The 15,843-nt window shown below is 45.1% G+C and overlaps 1 protein-coding gene across 3 annotated transcripts in view; it reads right to left on the minus strand.

Annotated features, from left to right (window-relative positions):
* The window catches only part of PTPN5 (protein tyrosine phosphatase non-receptor type 5), a 160,090-nt gene extending 144,667 nt beyond the window's left edge, over positions 1-15,423 (minus strand). Inside the window, exon 1 of one of the 3 annotated variants that reach the window (XM_075928115.1) lies at positions 15,308-15,423. The gene's annotated coding sequence lies outside the window, so the exon portion shown is untranslated. Of the gene's footprint in view, positions 1-14,126; positions 14,408-15,041; positions 15,158-15,307 lie in introns of those variants that run through there. The other 2 variants (XM_075928116.1, XM_075928117.1) reach the window with 2 other exon arrangements.
* Between the last annotated feature and the right edge of the window lie 420 nt (positions 15,424-15,843).

The following is a 15,843-nucleotide window of genomic DNA, read 5'->3' on the forward strand; positions in this document are numbered from 1 at the left end:
GAGCAAGTTGTTCAAGGCCTGAAGATACAGGAGGGGAAAGAACTGTGGGGAGGGGCAAACAGTTCGGTGGAATGAAACACTGCACCAAGGCGGTGAAGACAAAGCAGCCAGAGCAGAAGGAAGAAGTCTGCTATTAAAGCAGTACTTTGGGTTTGATGCCTTGTGCGTGCACTTGCAGGGCTTCTAGAGAGGATGGTAGGAAGGCTCCCTGCATCAAAGAGTAAGACTATAGTGGGCGCTGAGCAAAGGATATTTTCTGCTTACCTGGGCCTTTTGCTATCCCAGAGAGGGTAGATTCTGATGTTGGGCCAGAAGGCCACACTATCAACCACTAAGAATGGGCCTGCCTACTTAGAGGGCAAGACACAAACTCTGCCGGCAGAGGGTGATTGGAAATCAGTGAACTGAAACTGAGACATAAGCTTACTTAAAGTCATAGAGGTAAAACTAATACCCACAGCTCCTAACAAAAGGGTGCTTGGGCCAATTCAGAGGTGAATTCACTGATGAAAGCAAGTGTACAATAAATAACTGTAGCCCTGCATAGATCATACACAAATTTGCTTAATTCTAGCAATGTAAATGGCACTTTGTCTTGAATGGGACTCTGTTTTGTGGTTATAGTTAAGCACATGCATAAACCTTTGAAGGATGGGCTCTAAATTGGTCTGGAAGATGCTTAGAGGAAAAACAGGGACTGTAGCAACAGCAATTCCCAAAAAGAAGGTTCAAGAAGGTATACAATAACTGGAGTTAATCAAATACTTCCAATGAAAAATGTCTTAATCAAAATTTGGTCTCTTTTTAAAATAGACACTTTAAATTAAACAGTTAAACTTCCTTATAAGATCTGTAAAACTCTAAAAAACATGAATTTTTAACAAAAAAAATCAGTTGGTTGCCCTGCTAAATGTGTAAGGTTTCATCTGTGTATTTGAGTTATTGTGCCCCTCACCCTCAGTGTTCTGATAGGTCAGCATAGTCATAAAGTGGGATTTTAAAAAAAAATCTAAATTGAGAACTCTTATTTATGAAATTTAAGGGGACTCAAATACTTCTTTTTAAAATAATTGTATTAAAGAATTCCGCAACAAATAGAAATATTGGATAGTTATTAAAGAACTAGACATGTAAACGAGTAGTCAACTAGTTGACTAACCGAAAAGCCTAGGCTTATCGGTTAGTCGAATAGACTACTCACCCCCCCCCCCCCTTGCTACCTCTGTATCAGAGCTAGTGGGCGGGGCAGGAGGAAGCAGGAGCCAGTGATAGGGGGGAGCCAGCTTAAAAGCTGGTTCCCCCCAGGACTTTCTCCACAGTGCTGCCTCCCCCCCACCCCCGGATGGGGGGAGGACTGCCCCGAAGCAGCCAGTGCCTGTGGGAGGCCCAGGCTCGCCATGGGCAGAGGATGCTCTGACAGCAGCCCCCGTCTGTGGGAGGGGGGTCCCAGCTGCCTGCGTGTCTGGATCTTACTATATTTAAACTGCAGAAGTGCAGTGGGAGTAGCTCCCGGACCTGGTGCAAGCCACGACTGAGCGCTTCTTTCCTTATTGATTAATCATGTAGTCAATAAAAGTTCTATTGACTACATGAATAACGAACTACCCGCCTCTTAACATCCTTATAAATAACAGAACAAAAATGCTTTTTGACTTTGCCAAAAAAGCTACAATCACTTTCTAATCTATAAACAGGTCAAATTAAAAACAATTCCTTATTATTCCACATCTCCTTTCAGCCTCCCTTCGATTGTTTCTTGCAATACTTTTCTGCATGCTCCCTACTTCTAGTCATTCCACATGTATTTAAAACTACATTTACATTCCTCATACTTAAAGCTAGATTCTGCACCAAGCAGAAAATCTTCTAGCTCATGCATCCATTCACAAGATCGATCTAACATTAGGCTATGGGTTCTTGCGCCAGAAATATGCAAATGAGGCTAAGCGTGGAATAACCCACTGGTGGGTTCTTGCGCCAGAAATATGCAAATGAGGCTAAGCATGGAATATCGCTGAGCCTCATTTGCATACCTAATGAGCCGCCATTTTGCGGAAGAGGCTCTTGCGCCAGAAGGAGCTGTCTACACTACCCCTTCTTGCACAAGAAAAACCCTCTTGAGCAATGCCGCTACGCTGATTATTTTCAGGAATAACGGCATTGTGTAAGAGGGTTTTTCTTGCGCAAGAAGGGGTAGTGTTGACAGCTCCTTCTGGCACAAAAGCCTCTTCCGCAAAAATGGCGGTTCATTAGGCATGCAAATGAGGCTCGGCGATATTCTACGCTTAGCCTCATTTGCATATTTCTAGCGCAAGAACCCGCCAGTGTAGACATAGACTTAGTGACATGTAACTTACACTAACATTCACTCTGATTTTGATCCCCTGAAGATGAATAAAGGGTTGGCATCCTAGACAAAGGAAATGCAAAACATCAAGCCAAGTTTCTGATCCATTACCTTGCCCTAAGTCTGCTGATTTCAATTCTGTGTACAAATGTTATGAGCCTGATTCTCTACTGGATTGACACCAGTACATTCCTATCTATGAAAACTGCAACCATTCTGACTGGAACGCATTTTTTACAGTTGTGCAAAATGGTTAAGTGAATACACATCATACAAAGCAGTGGAGAATTGGTCCCCACATTTCTTGTATCTTGTTTACCAAAGTACAATGTACATATCTCTTATGGCTTATGAGATATTTGTGTCTTGTTGGCGCTTATTCTCATACTAGTATTTGATATTACTCCTGGATTCTCCTGTCGTTCTCTGGATTTATACATGACTGAACCATCAGAGGAGCAGAAGATTTTTATGGGCTTGTCTACGGAAGGAAATTTCCTGCTATAACAATATATGCCAGAGTAAATCAGTGTCACCACAGAGATTTGTACTGTTATACTGGCATAATTTTGCTGTGTAGACAAGCCCTAAATTTTCCAACCAAATATACCCATCTTCTTGCTTCTCTTGGGGCCATCAGCATGTATGACTAGAATGAGAGCATTTTGTCCCTGGTGATTTACAAATAGAAATATGCTTTGTAAGGTTGTTTTCTGCATTCACTCCTCATTGTTGATGCTTGTGTATAAACCGTAAGATGAAGGTGAAAGGAAATGGAAGCCTGAGATGAAATTCCTGCACTTTTAAAAATGGTTGAATCTAAACCCAATAACTACATTGAACATTCAGTGGAAAGTATTAACATTGATTTTTTTTCCCTTTCAACACTTAGCAATCTGCCATGTGTGATGCTATTTTTGTACTCTATATTTAACATGAGTTACAACTTGCAGTATGCTGTTTTCCTTTTCAATTGTCATAAGTCCCCGATCTTGTAAACTGCTCTCCGGTGGCTGGCCTTGGTGCTTGCAAAGAGCCCCAGTGAAGTTAACATCTGATTTTGCCAAGATCATCCACATAGAGTAGCCTGCAGGCTCAGGATGACAGCAAACATAGTTCCTTCGTGATATGGAAAGTTTAGTAACTGTGGGAAATTGCAAGTCCCCACCTCCTACCCTTGCCCCCAACTTTCATATGTTGCACCAGAAGATTCACTTTTTGTAGAGGGGGGTTGCTTTGTCCAGGTAAAACAAACCTTTGATATATTATTAAACTTAAAATCCGTGTTTCTTAGCTTGCTTTTTTACTATTTTCCTAAGATGCAACATATTTAAAATAGTGGTCCAGATTGTGATTTTAGGCAAAACAGTGTAAACCTAGAACAGATTTTAAGGCAGTCAGTCTAATTGCATCAGTATAAAGAAGCTCAAAATATGGATCACCAAAGCCAACTTGGTTACTCCATATTAATACTAGTGTAACTGGCTGGCATTTAGCCCAATGGAATTGAACAGGTGGTAAGAGCTGCATCTGGCCCAATATCAAATTATTTTCTCGAATCTAGTAACTTTACTTGTGAAAATTTGGGGACACCTTGTTGTCCCTATGAGACTCACTATTTCAGACAATGCTCAAGTGTCATCTTATGCTTGCACTATGCTCTGGGAATTTGGGGAAACTATCTTCTAGCCATTACTTAAAGGATTAATCTTAGTTTGCATTAACCTAGGGATGTAAAATCCCATTTAATTAGTTGACTGGTTGAAGTTATGCTTAACTGGTGAACCAATTAAACAGAGCCATGCGGAGGGAGCGCCCTCCCCCTTTCTGTGGTCAGAAGCTGCTCTGGCTGGGCTGGAGCATCTCTGCTTGTGCTCAAAGGAGCAACCCCTGTCTGCAGTGGGTGGGAGGCTGCCCCAGCCCCTGCTGGTTAACTGGAACTGGTAAACATCACCTGCTAAGGGTGATGCTTACCAGCTACCCATTCCCATCCTTACACCAAACTGCTGACTTGTCTGCTGAGTTGTGAACACTATTTAGTATTTTCAGTGAAAGCTGATCTATAAAAAATCTATGGGCCATACTGAGAATGTTAGTGTAAATCTAATCTTACTACCTAATCTGTCTGTCTGTCTGTGAGTCTGCTTGTTCACGAGCTCCTCCTCAACAGTAAGAGCTAAGACCGCCAAATTTGGTAGGCAACTTCCTCTTATCCTAACTTAAAGCAAGGTCAGGCTGTGGTTGTGCCTGGACAATGAGATGTGCCTGGAATTTGTTTGTCATAAAATGAAAAGGGGGGTTGGGGGCTGGCAGGAGTGTCAGTTATACAGCAGAATAACAACAGGGAACAGCAAGGGACCAGAGATAGGGAGCAGAACAGCTCTCACCCCACTGGGCCAGAGGGGAGAAGGGGTGGAGAAAGGGACAGCTAACTACTATATATTTCAGAGAGCTTTTCTAATTGTGTGTCTGTTTGTCTGTCTGCCCCCCAGCCAGGGGAGATGCTCCCCTACCCCAGCTATGCCCACTGGAGCTGCAGCGGCCATGGACAGGTGCTTCTCACCTGGCCCCAAGCTGTTGCAATGAGAGAGAGCTAGGATTATCCTCTCTCCCTGGGGCAACATGCATACTGAACTCCTTATCCCCAGCCCCACTGCAGAACTAGGGGTTAAATGTCAATTAATTGAATAGTTGAGTAACCTCATGAATTCTTATCAGTTACTTGACTATTCTGTATCCGTGGGGGCGGGACTAGCAGCCAGTGCCATCTGGCCTCACTCCTGAGAAACCTTCTGCCACTCCACACTGCTGCCTCTGATACAGAGGCAGCAACACATGGTGCCAGGCAAGAGCTGGTCCATGAAGAAAGCCAGTTTAAAAACCAGCTCCCCTCATGGAGCGGCTGCCTGTCACCCTGTGATGCTGCCTCTGATACAGGTGTGGCAGCAACCCCTGTTGGGGGAGGGCGGGTCTGAGCTCCTGGACCCGGCGTGAGCCAGAATTGAGCCGGGCTACCTGCCTGCCTATCTCCTAAAGCACTTTAAATGCAGAGCCACTGTGGGGGTAAGACCTGGACCCAGCACAAGCCAGGCCTGAGACAGGCTGCTGGCCAGCCTGCTAAAAAATGTACTGCTGGGGGTGGGAGGGGAATGCATGTAGTCTATCGGTTAACTGACTACACTATTACACCCCTTTCCAGAACAATGATTTAAATGAAGAAAAACAAAATCTATCTAAGGATCCAAGCAACGCCAGGTAAATCTTCTAGTGACGTATAAATGACACATGTAAATGGCAGAAATAGATTCAGACTGATCTGTACCAGTGTGGTTTACCAGAGAATGAGCAGGGACTGCAGTTTGTATCATCTTGTCTAAATAACATACTAGCTGTATATATCCCAGTGATACCAGCAAAATTCCAGAGCAAGGCCATGTGCAGCGGGCAAACCCAAAGAGGTTGTCTATAAATGGTAATGTGTTCTGAAGATGCATTATATGCACTTCACATCAACCATTAGTAGTTGTAACTGTGGCTTTCTAAACAAATCACAGAACTAGTGGCATGTAAGAATACGGAGTTTGCATTAAGTATTAAACCATAGGGGGACAGAACCATTTTTTTAAGCATTCAACCCTATGCCTCCAGGGGACTAACTTGGCTATTCTGAAAGTGCTAGTTGTCTTCTCCTGTGCAAGAGATCAGAATCAATCTATATTGCAAGAGTGTTGTTTATGCCCATAGGGAGAGCCTGTTTCAGAGCCAGGAGTTCATGGTAATGTATCCGTGTCTGTGTAAACATTTTGATGGGGATAAATAAGGGTATATACATATTGTCTAAATGCCAAAGCGATGGGTACATTAAAAATGCCTGAAATCAAGTTAGGAAGGATCATTACATCAGAAGTAAATTAATCTTACCTAAAGAAAAAAACAAATTCACTCCATTTAGAATATTAAACGTAATGTGCACATTATTGGTATATCGGGTCTTGTAAGAGTTACTCAAAATCCCAGAGACAGCATTTGGCTACATCCTGCATATCATGATGGGAATGTGAGTCTGAACTGGGGCAACTATTTTGCAGAAAACAAGTACTGGGCTGTACTATTATAATCCAACAAATACTCTGCAGAGAGTGAAACTACATGGTACTTAGTGAGTTACAATATTGTGGCGTTTTCTGAACATTATTATTTGTAATGCAGTGGCATCTACCGGCCTCAGTTCAGGATCGGATTCAGTGTGCAGGCTGTCCTGGGGAGAGAGGACTAACCCAGCCTTCTCTCATCGCAGCAGCTTGGAGCCATGGGAGAAGCACCTCTCCATGGCCACTGCAGCTCCAGCAGGCACCACCAGGGAATAGGTGCATGTCCCTCAGATGAGGCAGGTCCAGGTTTGTCTGCCATGTGCTTCCCCTCCAGAGTGAGGAATGCAGAAAACTGTGCACTTTCCCCTCACTCCCTGACAAAGGGGAACAGCTCGGCTGGAGCATGACCACCACCTCTGCCCGCCATGGCTGGGCTGGAGTGGCCCCGCATGGGCCAAAAGTAACAGTCCTGTGTGGAGCCAGAAGGCAGCAGCTCTGTGGGGCTACAGCAGCCCTCTGCCTGTGGCCAACCATGGGTGTGGGACTGCTTCCAGGTACTGAGTAACCGGTTACTCGTTCATACATCCCTAATAGAGGGGGTCCTGAGAGCCACAGAACCAAAGTGTAAATGGCAGCACTATGGATGTAAGCAACTAGTCGACTAGCTGATAAGCATAAGCAGGGCTCCACAAATAATACAAGCTACTCGCCTGTGGCGAGTAAATTTCAGCCACGCACCCCATTCATTTGCGGCACGCGCATCCGGCTCTTGTGCATGTGCAGTACGGGGCTGGCGAGCGGTTTTCGCTGCCATTCGTTAAGCCCTGAGCATAAGCATAAGCTTATCGGATAGTTGACTAGTGATGCAACTATCAAAGAGAGGCAGCAAGGTGAAGGAAGCAGGAGCCGGTGCTGGGGGGAGCCAGATTAAAAGCCGGTTCCCCAGAGCACCACCTCCGTGGGGCACAGGGGCAGTAGAGGCACAGCGGGAAATGGCATGAACAGCGACTGAAGCAGTTTCTGCTCACACCGGTTCTGCTGCGATTCTGCTTTTCAAAAGCAGAAGCCCTGCAGGGAGCACAGAGTCCGTGGGGGAATCTCCCTCCCCTATCCCCCGCTACAGTTCAAAGGAAGAGGCGCCCTTATCAACTCATCGAATAGTTGATGGAAATCCCATCAGCTATTTGATTTGTTAATTAATCTAAATTTAACATCCCTAGGCAGCACCCACTCCTCTTTCCCACCCTTCCTCACGTTTCATCCACCTGCTTGTACCTTGCTGCAAGGGATTTCAAAAAACCAAGTTCCAGCTACAGAACTTCTACTGAGTGTACCACAGGGTAAGTGAGGGACAAGTCTGATTCCTACATCACAGCCACGAACAAAAAGCAGTGGTAGAGGGTGAGCAAAGTTGAGCAGAACAAGGAGGAGATGTAAAGAAAGTCTGCATAGTAAGATGAAAGGCTAAATAAAACAGGAAACCACTGCACCAACCTTAAGTGGGAGTTATTCTCTGAAGAACGCAATGTCAGACCTAGCAAGAGGAGCTCTTGAACCCTCCTCAATATACATTAATCTAACTAATTCAACTGCACCCCCTTAATCCAAGCCTTGATTATTTCCAGTGAACCCGTATCTCCAAACACTGCCCTCAGATGCGCACATCTTGATCCTGTAAGTCATATGGCTGCACAGGAGTATAAACCAGGCTGAAATTTAGGCTGCTAACATTGAAAGTTGCACTGGGATTTTTTGTTTGTTTGTTTGTTTTGCTTGTTTGGTGGGTTGATTTGTTTTGTTTTATTAATAATTTTTTAACCCCTATAATTGGTTAACATTTTAAATTTTCCAACCTACGTAGAAGGAAAGTCATTTATATTACATACAGTCTTATGTCAAATGGATTGCTGAAAGAAAGCACAGAGTGGATGAGACTGTAGTTAACTGAGGTTTTCTTGGGCTAAAAGAAATCCAAGAATGGACATCTTTCAGACTTTTGCTGAAGATGCAAAATTGCTACCACAACAAGCCACATTTTTCAAGGGTGTCCACAAACAGCCCATAAGAACCATTTTACTGTTTATCTTGATGGGACAAGGCTGCCCACTAATGACATTGCTTTCAGAGACAGGCCCATACACAGTGGGGATGCGAAGGGTGCAAAAGCCCGGCCAGCCAGGGGAATGTACAAGCAGCACACTGTCTGAGCCTCCCCCACCATGCTCTGGCCAGCTGGGGGCTGATTTCCCTGCTTACTTGGGGGACCATAAGGGGAAGCACTCACACCCTTGCAGTCCACATTTACAAAGAAAGCACACTCCCCAACACAGAAAGTCCTGCATACGGGCCTGAGAGAGCATTTGGCAACAGACTCAGGATGGCAAGGCCCTTATGGGTAGCGTCACACTTATCACTTCAGCCAGCATCACTGTCTCCATGGGCCTTAATACAACCAGATGCTGGAACCTCTAATAATCATGTCCATGGGTCTTTTTTCCCAGTCCTGAATACTTCTCAGCAGAGCAGCTAAAGAGAAGGAACTAAGTGACATTACCAATTCTGTGGTTTGTCTTGCACAATTCCTAACGTGTGCACCTAAAGCCATTATCCAATCCTAATGTGTTAATCTCCATGCTAACCTTTCTTTACTATCTATCTACTGTGGCAAACCAGGACAAATCTAGCCTTGTAATGGCTTGTCTAACAGACTGGCTAGAGGAAAATCAAAACAACTTAACCACTTTCCACAGCCAGGGGAATAAAGCCAAAACCCAGGAGTGGATAATTGGATAGGTACTGTGCCTGTAGTCTTCCAATAACTAAACTAAAGCCTCAGACAGAAGCTGTGTGTTCCTGTCTCTTGCTATCTTCTTCTCTCCTTCTCTGTGTGCATCTATCTTAAGGAGAGGTTCAGATTCAAGGGAGCTAAGAGCTACCAGCAAAAACTAACACTCACTTTCCTCCTCCAATGCCATTTGTGAAAATTTGGGTGCGTCTACTCTGCACTCTAAAATTGAAATAAGATACGCAATTTACGCTATGCAAATTGCATATCTTATTTTGATTTTATTTCAAAACAGGCTATTTTGAAATTTGGCACATCAACATGGCGCCAAATTTCAAAATAAAGTACTATTTCAAGCCATCCCTTATTCCTCCTGCAACGAGATTTACGGGGATGGCAAAATAGCGCGTCCACTATTTCGAAAAATATTTCGAAATAACAGGTATGTTCCTTGGGCGCAGGGTGGCTATTTCAGGATACCAGAGGTATACCTCTGGTATCCCGAAATAGCCTTACAGTGTAGACATAGCCTTTGAAAGAAATGATTTCTCCTTTTAAAAGACAGTACAAATGGGAGAGTGCCAGGAACAAGCATTTGTTATAATTAAGACAAATGAATTTTTTTACCCTTTTCTTTAAGTCTCTCACTAGTATAACTTATCACATGTCCCTAATACAGGCAAGAGTTGACTAACTCCCATGACTGAAAGATTAGGAAAGCTCTTTTTAAGTCTTGGCAGACCATAGAATTTTAGACAGTTTGTCAATGTCATTCACCTCCAGTTCTAGAATACACAGTAAAGTCACATTTCTCTTTTCCTTACCTATTTTTGCATAAAGGTCTAAATTCCATTTCATAATGGAAGCAAGCCATCCCAGGCACTGCATTTCAAGGCAATTATAGCACTTCCCAGGTGATTAAAGCTACTTGGCCTTCAGCCTTGTGCCTTACAAATACCAGTGGAGTTATGCTCTAGTCTAATCATCCAAAACTGCACTGTCTGTTGTAGCTTATTTCTTTAAAAGCATGTTGCACATTAACTGGGAGCCATGGACATTTTATTATCTTCAGTAAGAATAATACTGCCTATTTTGTGCAGCTAGAGCCCCACATATCAGGTTTATTCTCATTGACATTAGTCCTGCTTTGGAATGAAAGGGGCCTTTTCCTAAATGAGAATTTGGGCCTATTAGGAATTACAATCTGTTCCTTAGGACATTTAAACCAATTCTTGAATTTTATGAGCTACTAGTGTAACACAAATTTTGCAATGGCTTAACTAAATTGGCTCTCTAGAACCAATGTAATTAGTTTGGTGCAAGTTTGTATGTGGACATTTACTTTGGAATGGAAGTTTCTATTTTAGCCAAGGAGAGAGGTGTTGTTTTTTTGGGGTGGTGGTTTTTTGTTTGGTTTGGTTTGGAGTTTGGGGGGGGGGGGATGCAGGGAGGGTTCAGTGACTTCTACAGGTTTTGGATCAGACCTTAATAGTTGCCAAGTAACTCTGCATTCATATGGCCCTATGTTAGGGATGTGAACTAACGGGTCAACTGGGATTGGGGGAAATGGAGGCCAAGCAGGGAGCAGAAGCCATCATCCCTCCTACGTGGTGTTGGCCAGCTGTGGCAGCCCAGCATGTGGGGAAAGGGATAAAGCGAGCTCTCTTTAATTGGTTAACCACTTAAACCTAAGGTTTAACTGGTTAACTGAGTAAGCAGGATTTTACATCCCTACCCCATGTATCTACTTTTTTAGTCTACTATTCCATTCAATATGACAAGCATTTTCAAATAAAAATGAATGACTTAAATGAGTAGTTAATTATTAAGGGCTCCTCTTGGTACATGATTTTGCAGAGCATTATGCTGCAGAGACCTAGGAACGATTTGCATGCACATGGTATACAGCAATTCATTGTCACTGACTCAATTACACATCCTCAAGCTGTTCCACACCATGGAGGACAAAGAGTTGTCATATCCAATGTTGAAAGGAACTGTGCCAAGCCCTAGATCAGCTACCCCCTATTCTCCATTGGCCAAACAGCTGCACAGCAGCACAAGTTAGCTACCAGTCTGGAAGAACAGCTCCTGTATGCTAAAAAGATATGGCACAGGAATTTGGAGGCATAAAGTCAAGTGGCACATTTACATAAGCACAGTCCTTTTCTTCTTGTCATGCATAGCTCTAGGCCTTAGGTGTAAGAGTAGTCAGTGCACTGATACTGAAGTGAGTATGTGAGAGAAGCTTATGAACTGCTGGATCCTGGAAATTGCTCCATGTAATCAATAAGCCTGTATATTTTTTGCCAGTTGCAATATAGCAGTACGTACCTAGCTATTATCTAACAGATCTTTTGAGGCCACCAGCTGTATTTACTTGTATCAGTGGCTGCACAGGTGCGCTTTGCCAACATGCACACTGTCTGCCGGCAATTTCTGCCTGGTGCTAGGTGCAGCTACTTGGATGTGTAGTGAACTTCAATATAATCTGCATTGCCTCTTCCTGCGCATGCTAGTTTTGAATAGAAGAATGGCATGACAACAGGAAAGAAGGCTGCTGTTGTGGCTGAGATTCATTCAGGAGTAGAATTCCTGACTCCACATAGAGACTTATTTGACCTCATGCAAATCACCCCTCTCTTCACCTCAGACCCCATCTGTAAAAACGGTATACTCCCGGTATCAGTCCTGTCTGTTCAGGTTGTAAATTCCTTAGGACCAGGCTGTCTCTTAACATGTCTGTACAGTGCCTTGCACAATGGAATACAGCTCTTTGTAGGGGCCTTTAGATGCTACTTAAAACATACTCCCTGGTCAACACTAGGAGATAAGTGTGACTTAAGATAAGCAACTTCAGCTATCTTAAAATACTTAAGTTGAAGTATCTTAAATTAAATGTTGGTGCCATCCACACTGCGGGAAGTTGAAGGGAGCACATTCTCCCTTCGACTTCCCTTACTCCTCACAGAAGCAGGACTACCTGCATCGACGGAGCGCCCCTCTCAGTTTGAATTAGCATGTCTTTCACTAGACCCGCTAATTCAAACCCCCAAAGATCTACTGTGGCTGCTTTGATCTTATCTGTAGTGTAGACGAGGCCTATGTAAATAATCACAGTAACACTCATGCAGGAGTAGATGATACATGAAGGATAGCAGCATCACAGACAGAAGTGGTACATAGCCTCCAGGGGTCTCTCTGCCCTGGTCTACACTACTACTACCAAGCCCGTTATTTCAAAATAAGGGTCTGGTTACTTCGAAGTAATAACTCCTGCTTTCCACGAGGAAAAACGTTTATTTCAAAACAGCTATTTTGAAATAGCAGTAGCATGGACACTCTGCTGCTATTTTAAAATAACTACTCCCCAAAGTCATTCAAAGTAATGACTCCCTAAAGTGCTTCTTGGGGCTCTAAGTTGAGGTAGCATGTCCACATTAAGGGAGTCTGCCTCAGACTAATTTTGAGGCTTCCCTGTAGTGTGGACATGCTATTTTGAAATAGTTATTTCAGGAGTTATTATTTCAAAATAAATTATTTTGAAATAATTTCCTAGTGTAGACATGTCCTCCCATGGCTACCGCTTAACCCTCCTTTTTTCAACCAATCAACTGAGCTCTAGCACACTGCAAAGTTAAGAAACATGGAGATGGGCTTCCTTTTATTTCTTTGCATTTTTTAAAATTCTACACAGCAAAATGGCCCTTGTCTCATGGAAATATCAGGGCCTGGGCTAAAAAAAGTGGCATATAAATACACCCGTGACATTTTAGCAAAGGATTTGGCTTTATTTTAGTTAGATGGAAAAAGGCATTTTCTGTCTCATTTTAGTTTAACAGTGTTCCATCGATGTATGTGGTCACAGTTTAAATGCTATTAAACATTCTTGCTTCATCTGTATGACATCTAGCTGGCAGATCTCATTGTAACTTGTAATGAATGTTCTTTACAGGTTCAGACCTCAAATTACTGGCAGTAATGCTATACTCCGCCTGGACAGTGGGTCTCTACCAAAGATCAGTACTGTGAAAGAGAACTCCTCCTAATTCATTTTAGCAAAACAAAGTCACACATTTAGGGTCCAAATGCTTGATTGTGGGAGTCATCTTGTATATATGTGTTTAAAACACCCGGTTCGTGGGTTCCCATTCCGCTCCCAAGTAAGTCAATGGCAAAATGCCCACTGATTGCAACTAGAACATAAGACCCCTGAGGCATTAAGTGGAAGTGACTCTACTATAAATCTTTTAAACCCAATGTTTCGATACAATTATCTTTAAAAGTGTTATACTGTCTGCTCATCTCTGCATTCATAATTGGATGTCAGAAAACAAGTGTAGAGGTTTATGTTGGATTAAAATATCAAAGGACAAAATTTTGCCTTGAGTGATGAATACCCTGCCTACTGAAGTCTATGAGAGCTCTGTATTAGCGATCTGAATCTAATTGTTAATGTATATGATTCATTCAAGAAGTAAAGTTCTTAAACTGTTTGATCTGAGTGGAGCCAACAAATGCTGCCCTAAGTACACATGGCTATCATGACACAAAGAGAGGATATTGCTCAGGCATTACTTTGAAATCTGTCATAGATTAATCTAAAACATGCAAAGGGCCCAGATCCTCCAGGTGCTGTCAATCGGAATCGCTCTACTAAAATCAATGTAAGGAATTTAATGTAGTAATAACTGTGTAATGCAAGAGATCTAAAATACTGATTTAGTCTTCTTTCCCAATTGTGATGTAACAATTACCCCTTTACAGAAAGACCTATTCCATTGTGATGACCGTATGAAAAATCACCACGTTTTTAAAACTGTTTAACTGTAAACAAGCCAATAAACTGGCTACACTCACTGTTCTGTTCCACCCTCTGCTTTGTGCCCTCAAAAACCCTTACCAGCAATCCACCAAGCAGACCTGCAACTGCACAGCTTCCCAGAACTTCCAGTCCCCAGCTTCCCAGAACTTCAGTGCCTCTCCTAGCCTGCTCTCAGCACTGCCTTCTAGAAGAAAGTGACAGTCGACCATGGCGTTCACTGTCACATCAGTTCGCAAGGCAGCATTATTCCAGGAGAGCATCGCAAAGCTGTTGCCGTGGTTAATATTTTACTGCAGTGAGTAGTTATCAGGTTAACCACCCAGGATGTGATTCGAAACCCATTTTCCCCCAACCCTGGGTCCCGCCAGCTGCATTATGTTTAGCCTGCAAGACCCGTTCAACAACTAGACGTCCTGGGTTGGATTTGTATTTTTAACGCGTTACTTTTGATTTTTTTCTATTGAAAACAATTCCCTCCCCCTACACATACGCCAGAAAACCCCAGCTCCAGTTCGCAGCTGGAAAAGGCTGGACGAAAAGCGGGGGGGAGGGGTGGTCCGCACTCCCCTAAGTATTGGTGCCTAGGGAGGTAAACAGAGATGCAGAAAATGGGTTTTATCGATCACTCGGAATCCATCCGTCCGCCTTTAATGGTCCTTGCAAATTTACAGCCAGATGCAGGGAAATCGGAGCTGCTGCCCTGCATCCTGGGCTCCCCCCCGCCCCCCCGCAAAAAACAGACCCTATTGAACATCAATGGGGATTTATTTCGCGGCTGCTCGCCCTCCAAGGTGAAGCAACCCCTTTCCCCCCTTCCAGGTCCCTAGCCCTGCCCGGTGCTGAGGCTGCTGGTGCATCGCTCAGCGTGCAGCAGCAGCAGGCGGAGCAGCCAGCAGGGCGAGATGGAGCTGGGACGCGGCGGGGGGGAAGGCATCCAGTGCAGCGCACACACACACACAGACACACACAGAGCCCGGACGAACGCGCACGAACCAGCCAGTGCAGCACGATCTTGCCCCTCGCTCCAGCCGTGCAGCGCAAGCTGGTCCCCTAGCTCCCGGGAGCCGCCGCCGCGCTGCACAACCAGCCTCTTCTCGCCTTACTTCCCCCCCTCCCCACGCCTCCTTTCCCCAGGGCTCCCCGCAGCGCTGCCGCTGCAGTGCATGCTGCCCCCCAGCCCCGGCGCGCCACAGCCCCCTTTCCCCCCCCCCCCCCCGCCTCCCCGGCCCCGCTCCGGGCGCACAAAGAGCCCCACTCACGCCGCAGGAGAGCGCAGCCCAGCAGGGAGCGGGAAGGCGACGCGAGGGCATGTGTGTGTGTCCTGCACACACCGCGCGCAGCCCCCTCCCCCCTCCGGCTCCATGCAGGCGGCGAAGCCCCCCACCCTGCCGCGCGCGGCCAGTCCCCCTAGCACACGGCAGAGCTCCACCCCCCATTGCAACCCCCGAGCCTGCACAGCCCGCAAACGCTGCTGTCTCGTTCCCCTGGAAGCTGCAACGCTCCCCCCCCCCCCACACGCCACCCCATGCAAAACTTCCCCAGCCCCTGAGCCGCGTCACACCCCCTCCACAGTATAAAGCCCCACTACACGGGCACGAAGCATCCTCCCCGCCACCGGGCAAGGCTCCGTAGCTCCCGTTACACCCTGCGAAGACTCTCCAGCCGCCCCTACCCCTTCAGCGCGGTTCCCCATGGGGAAGCCTCCTTCCACACAGCAGCCCCTCTCCATACTGCCAAGCGCCCCGCGCCTCCTGACTCTGCATCCCAAGGCTGCAAAGCACCCAGCGCCAAGCTC

This window comes from Pelodiscus sinensis, chromosome 4 (genome assembly GCF_049634645.1).
Source record: "Pelodiscus sinensis isolate JC-2024 chromosome 4, ASM4963464v1, whole genome shotgun sequence".
NCBI classification, from domain to species: domain Eukaryota; kingdom Metazoa; phylum Chordata; order Testudines; family Trionychidae; genus Pelodiscus; species Pelodiscus sinensis.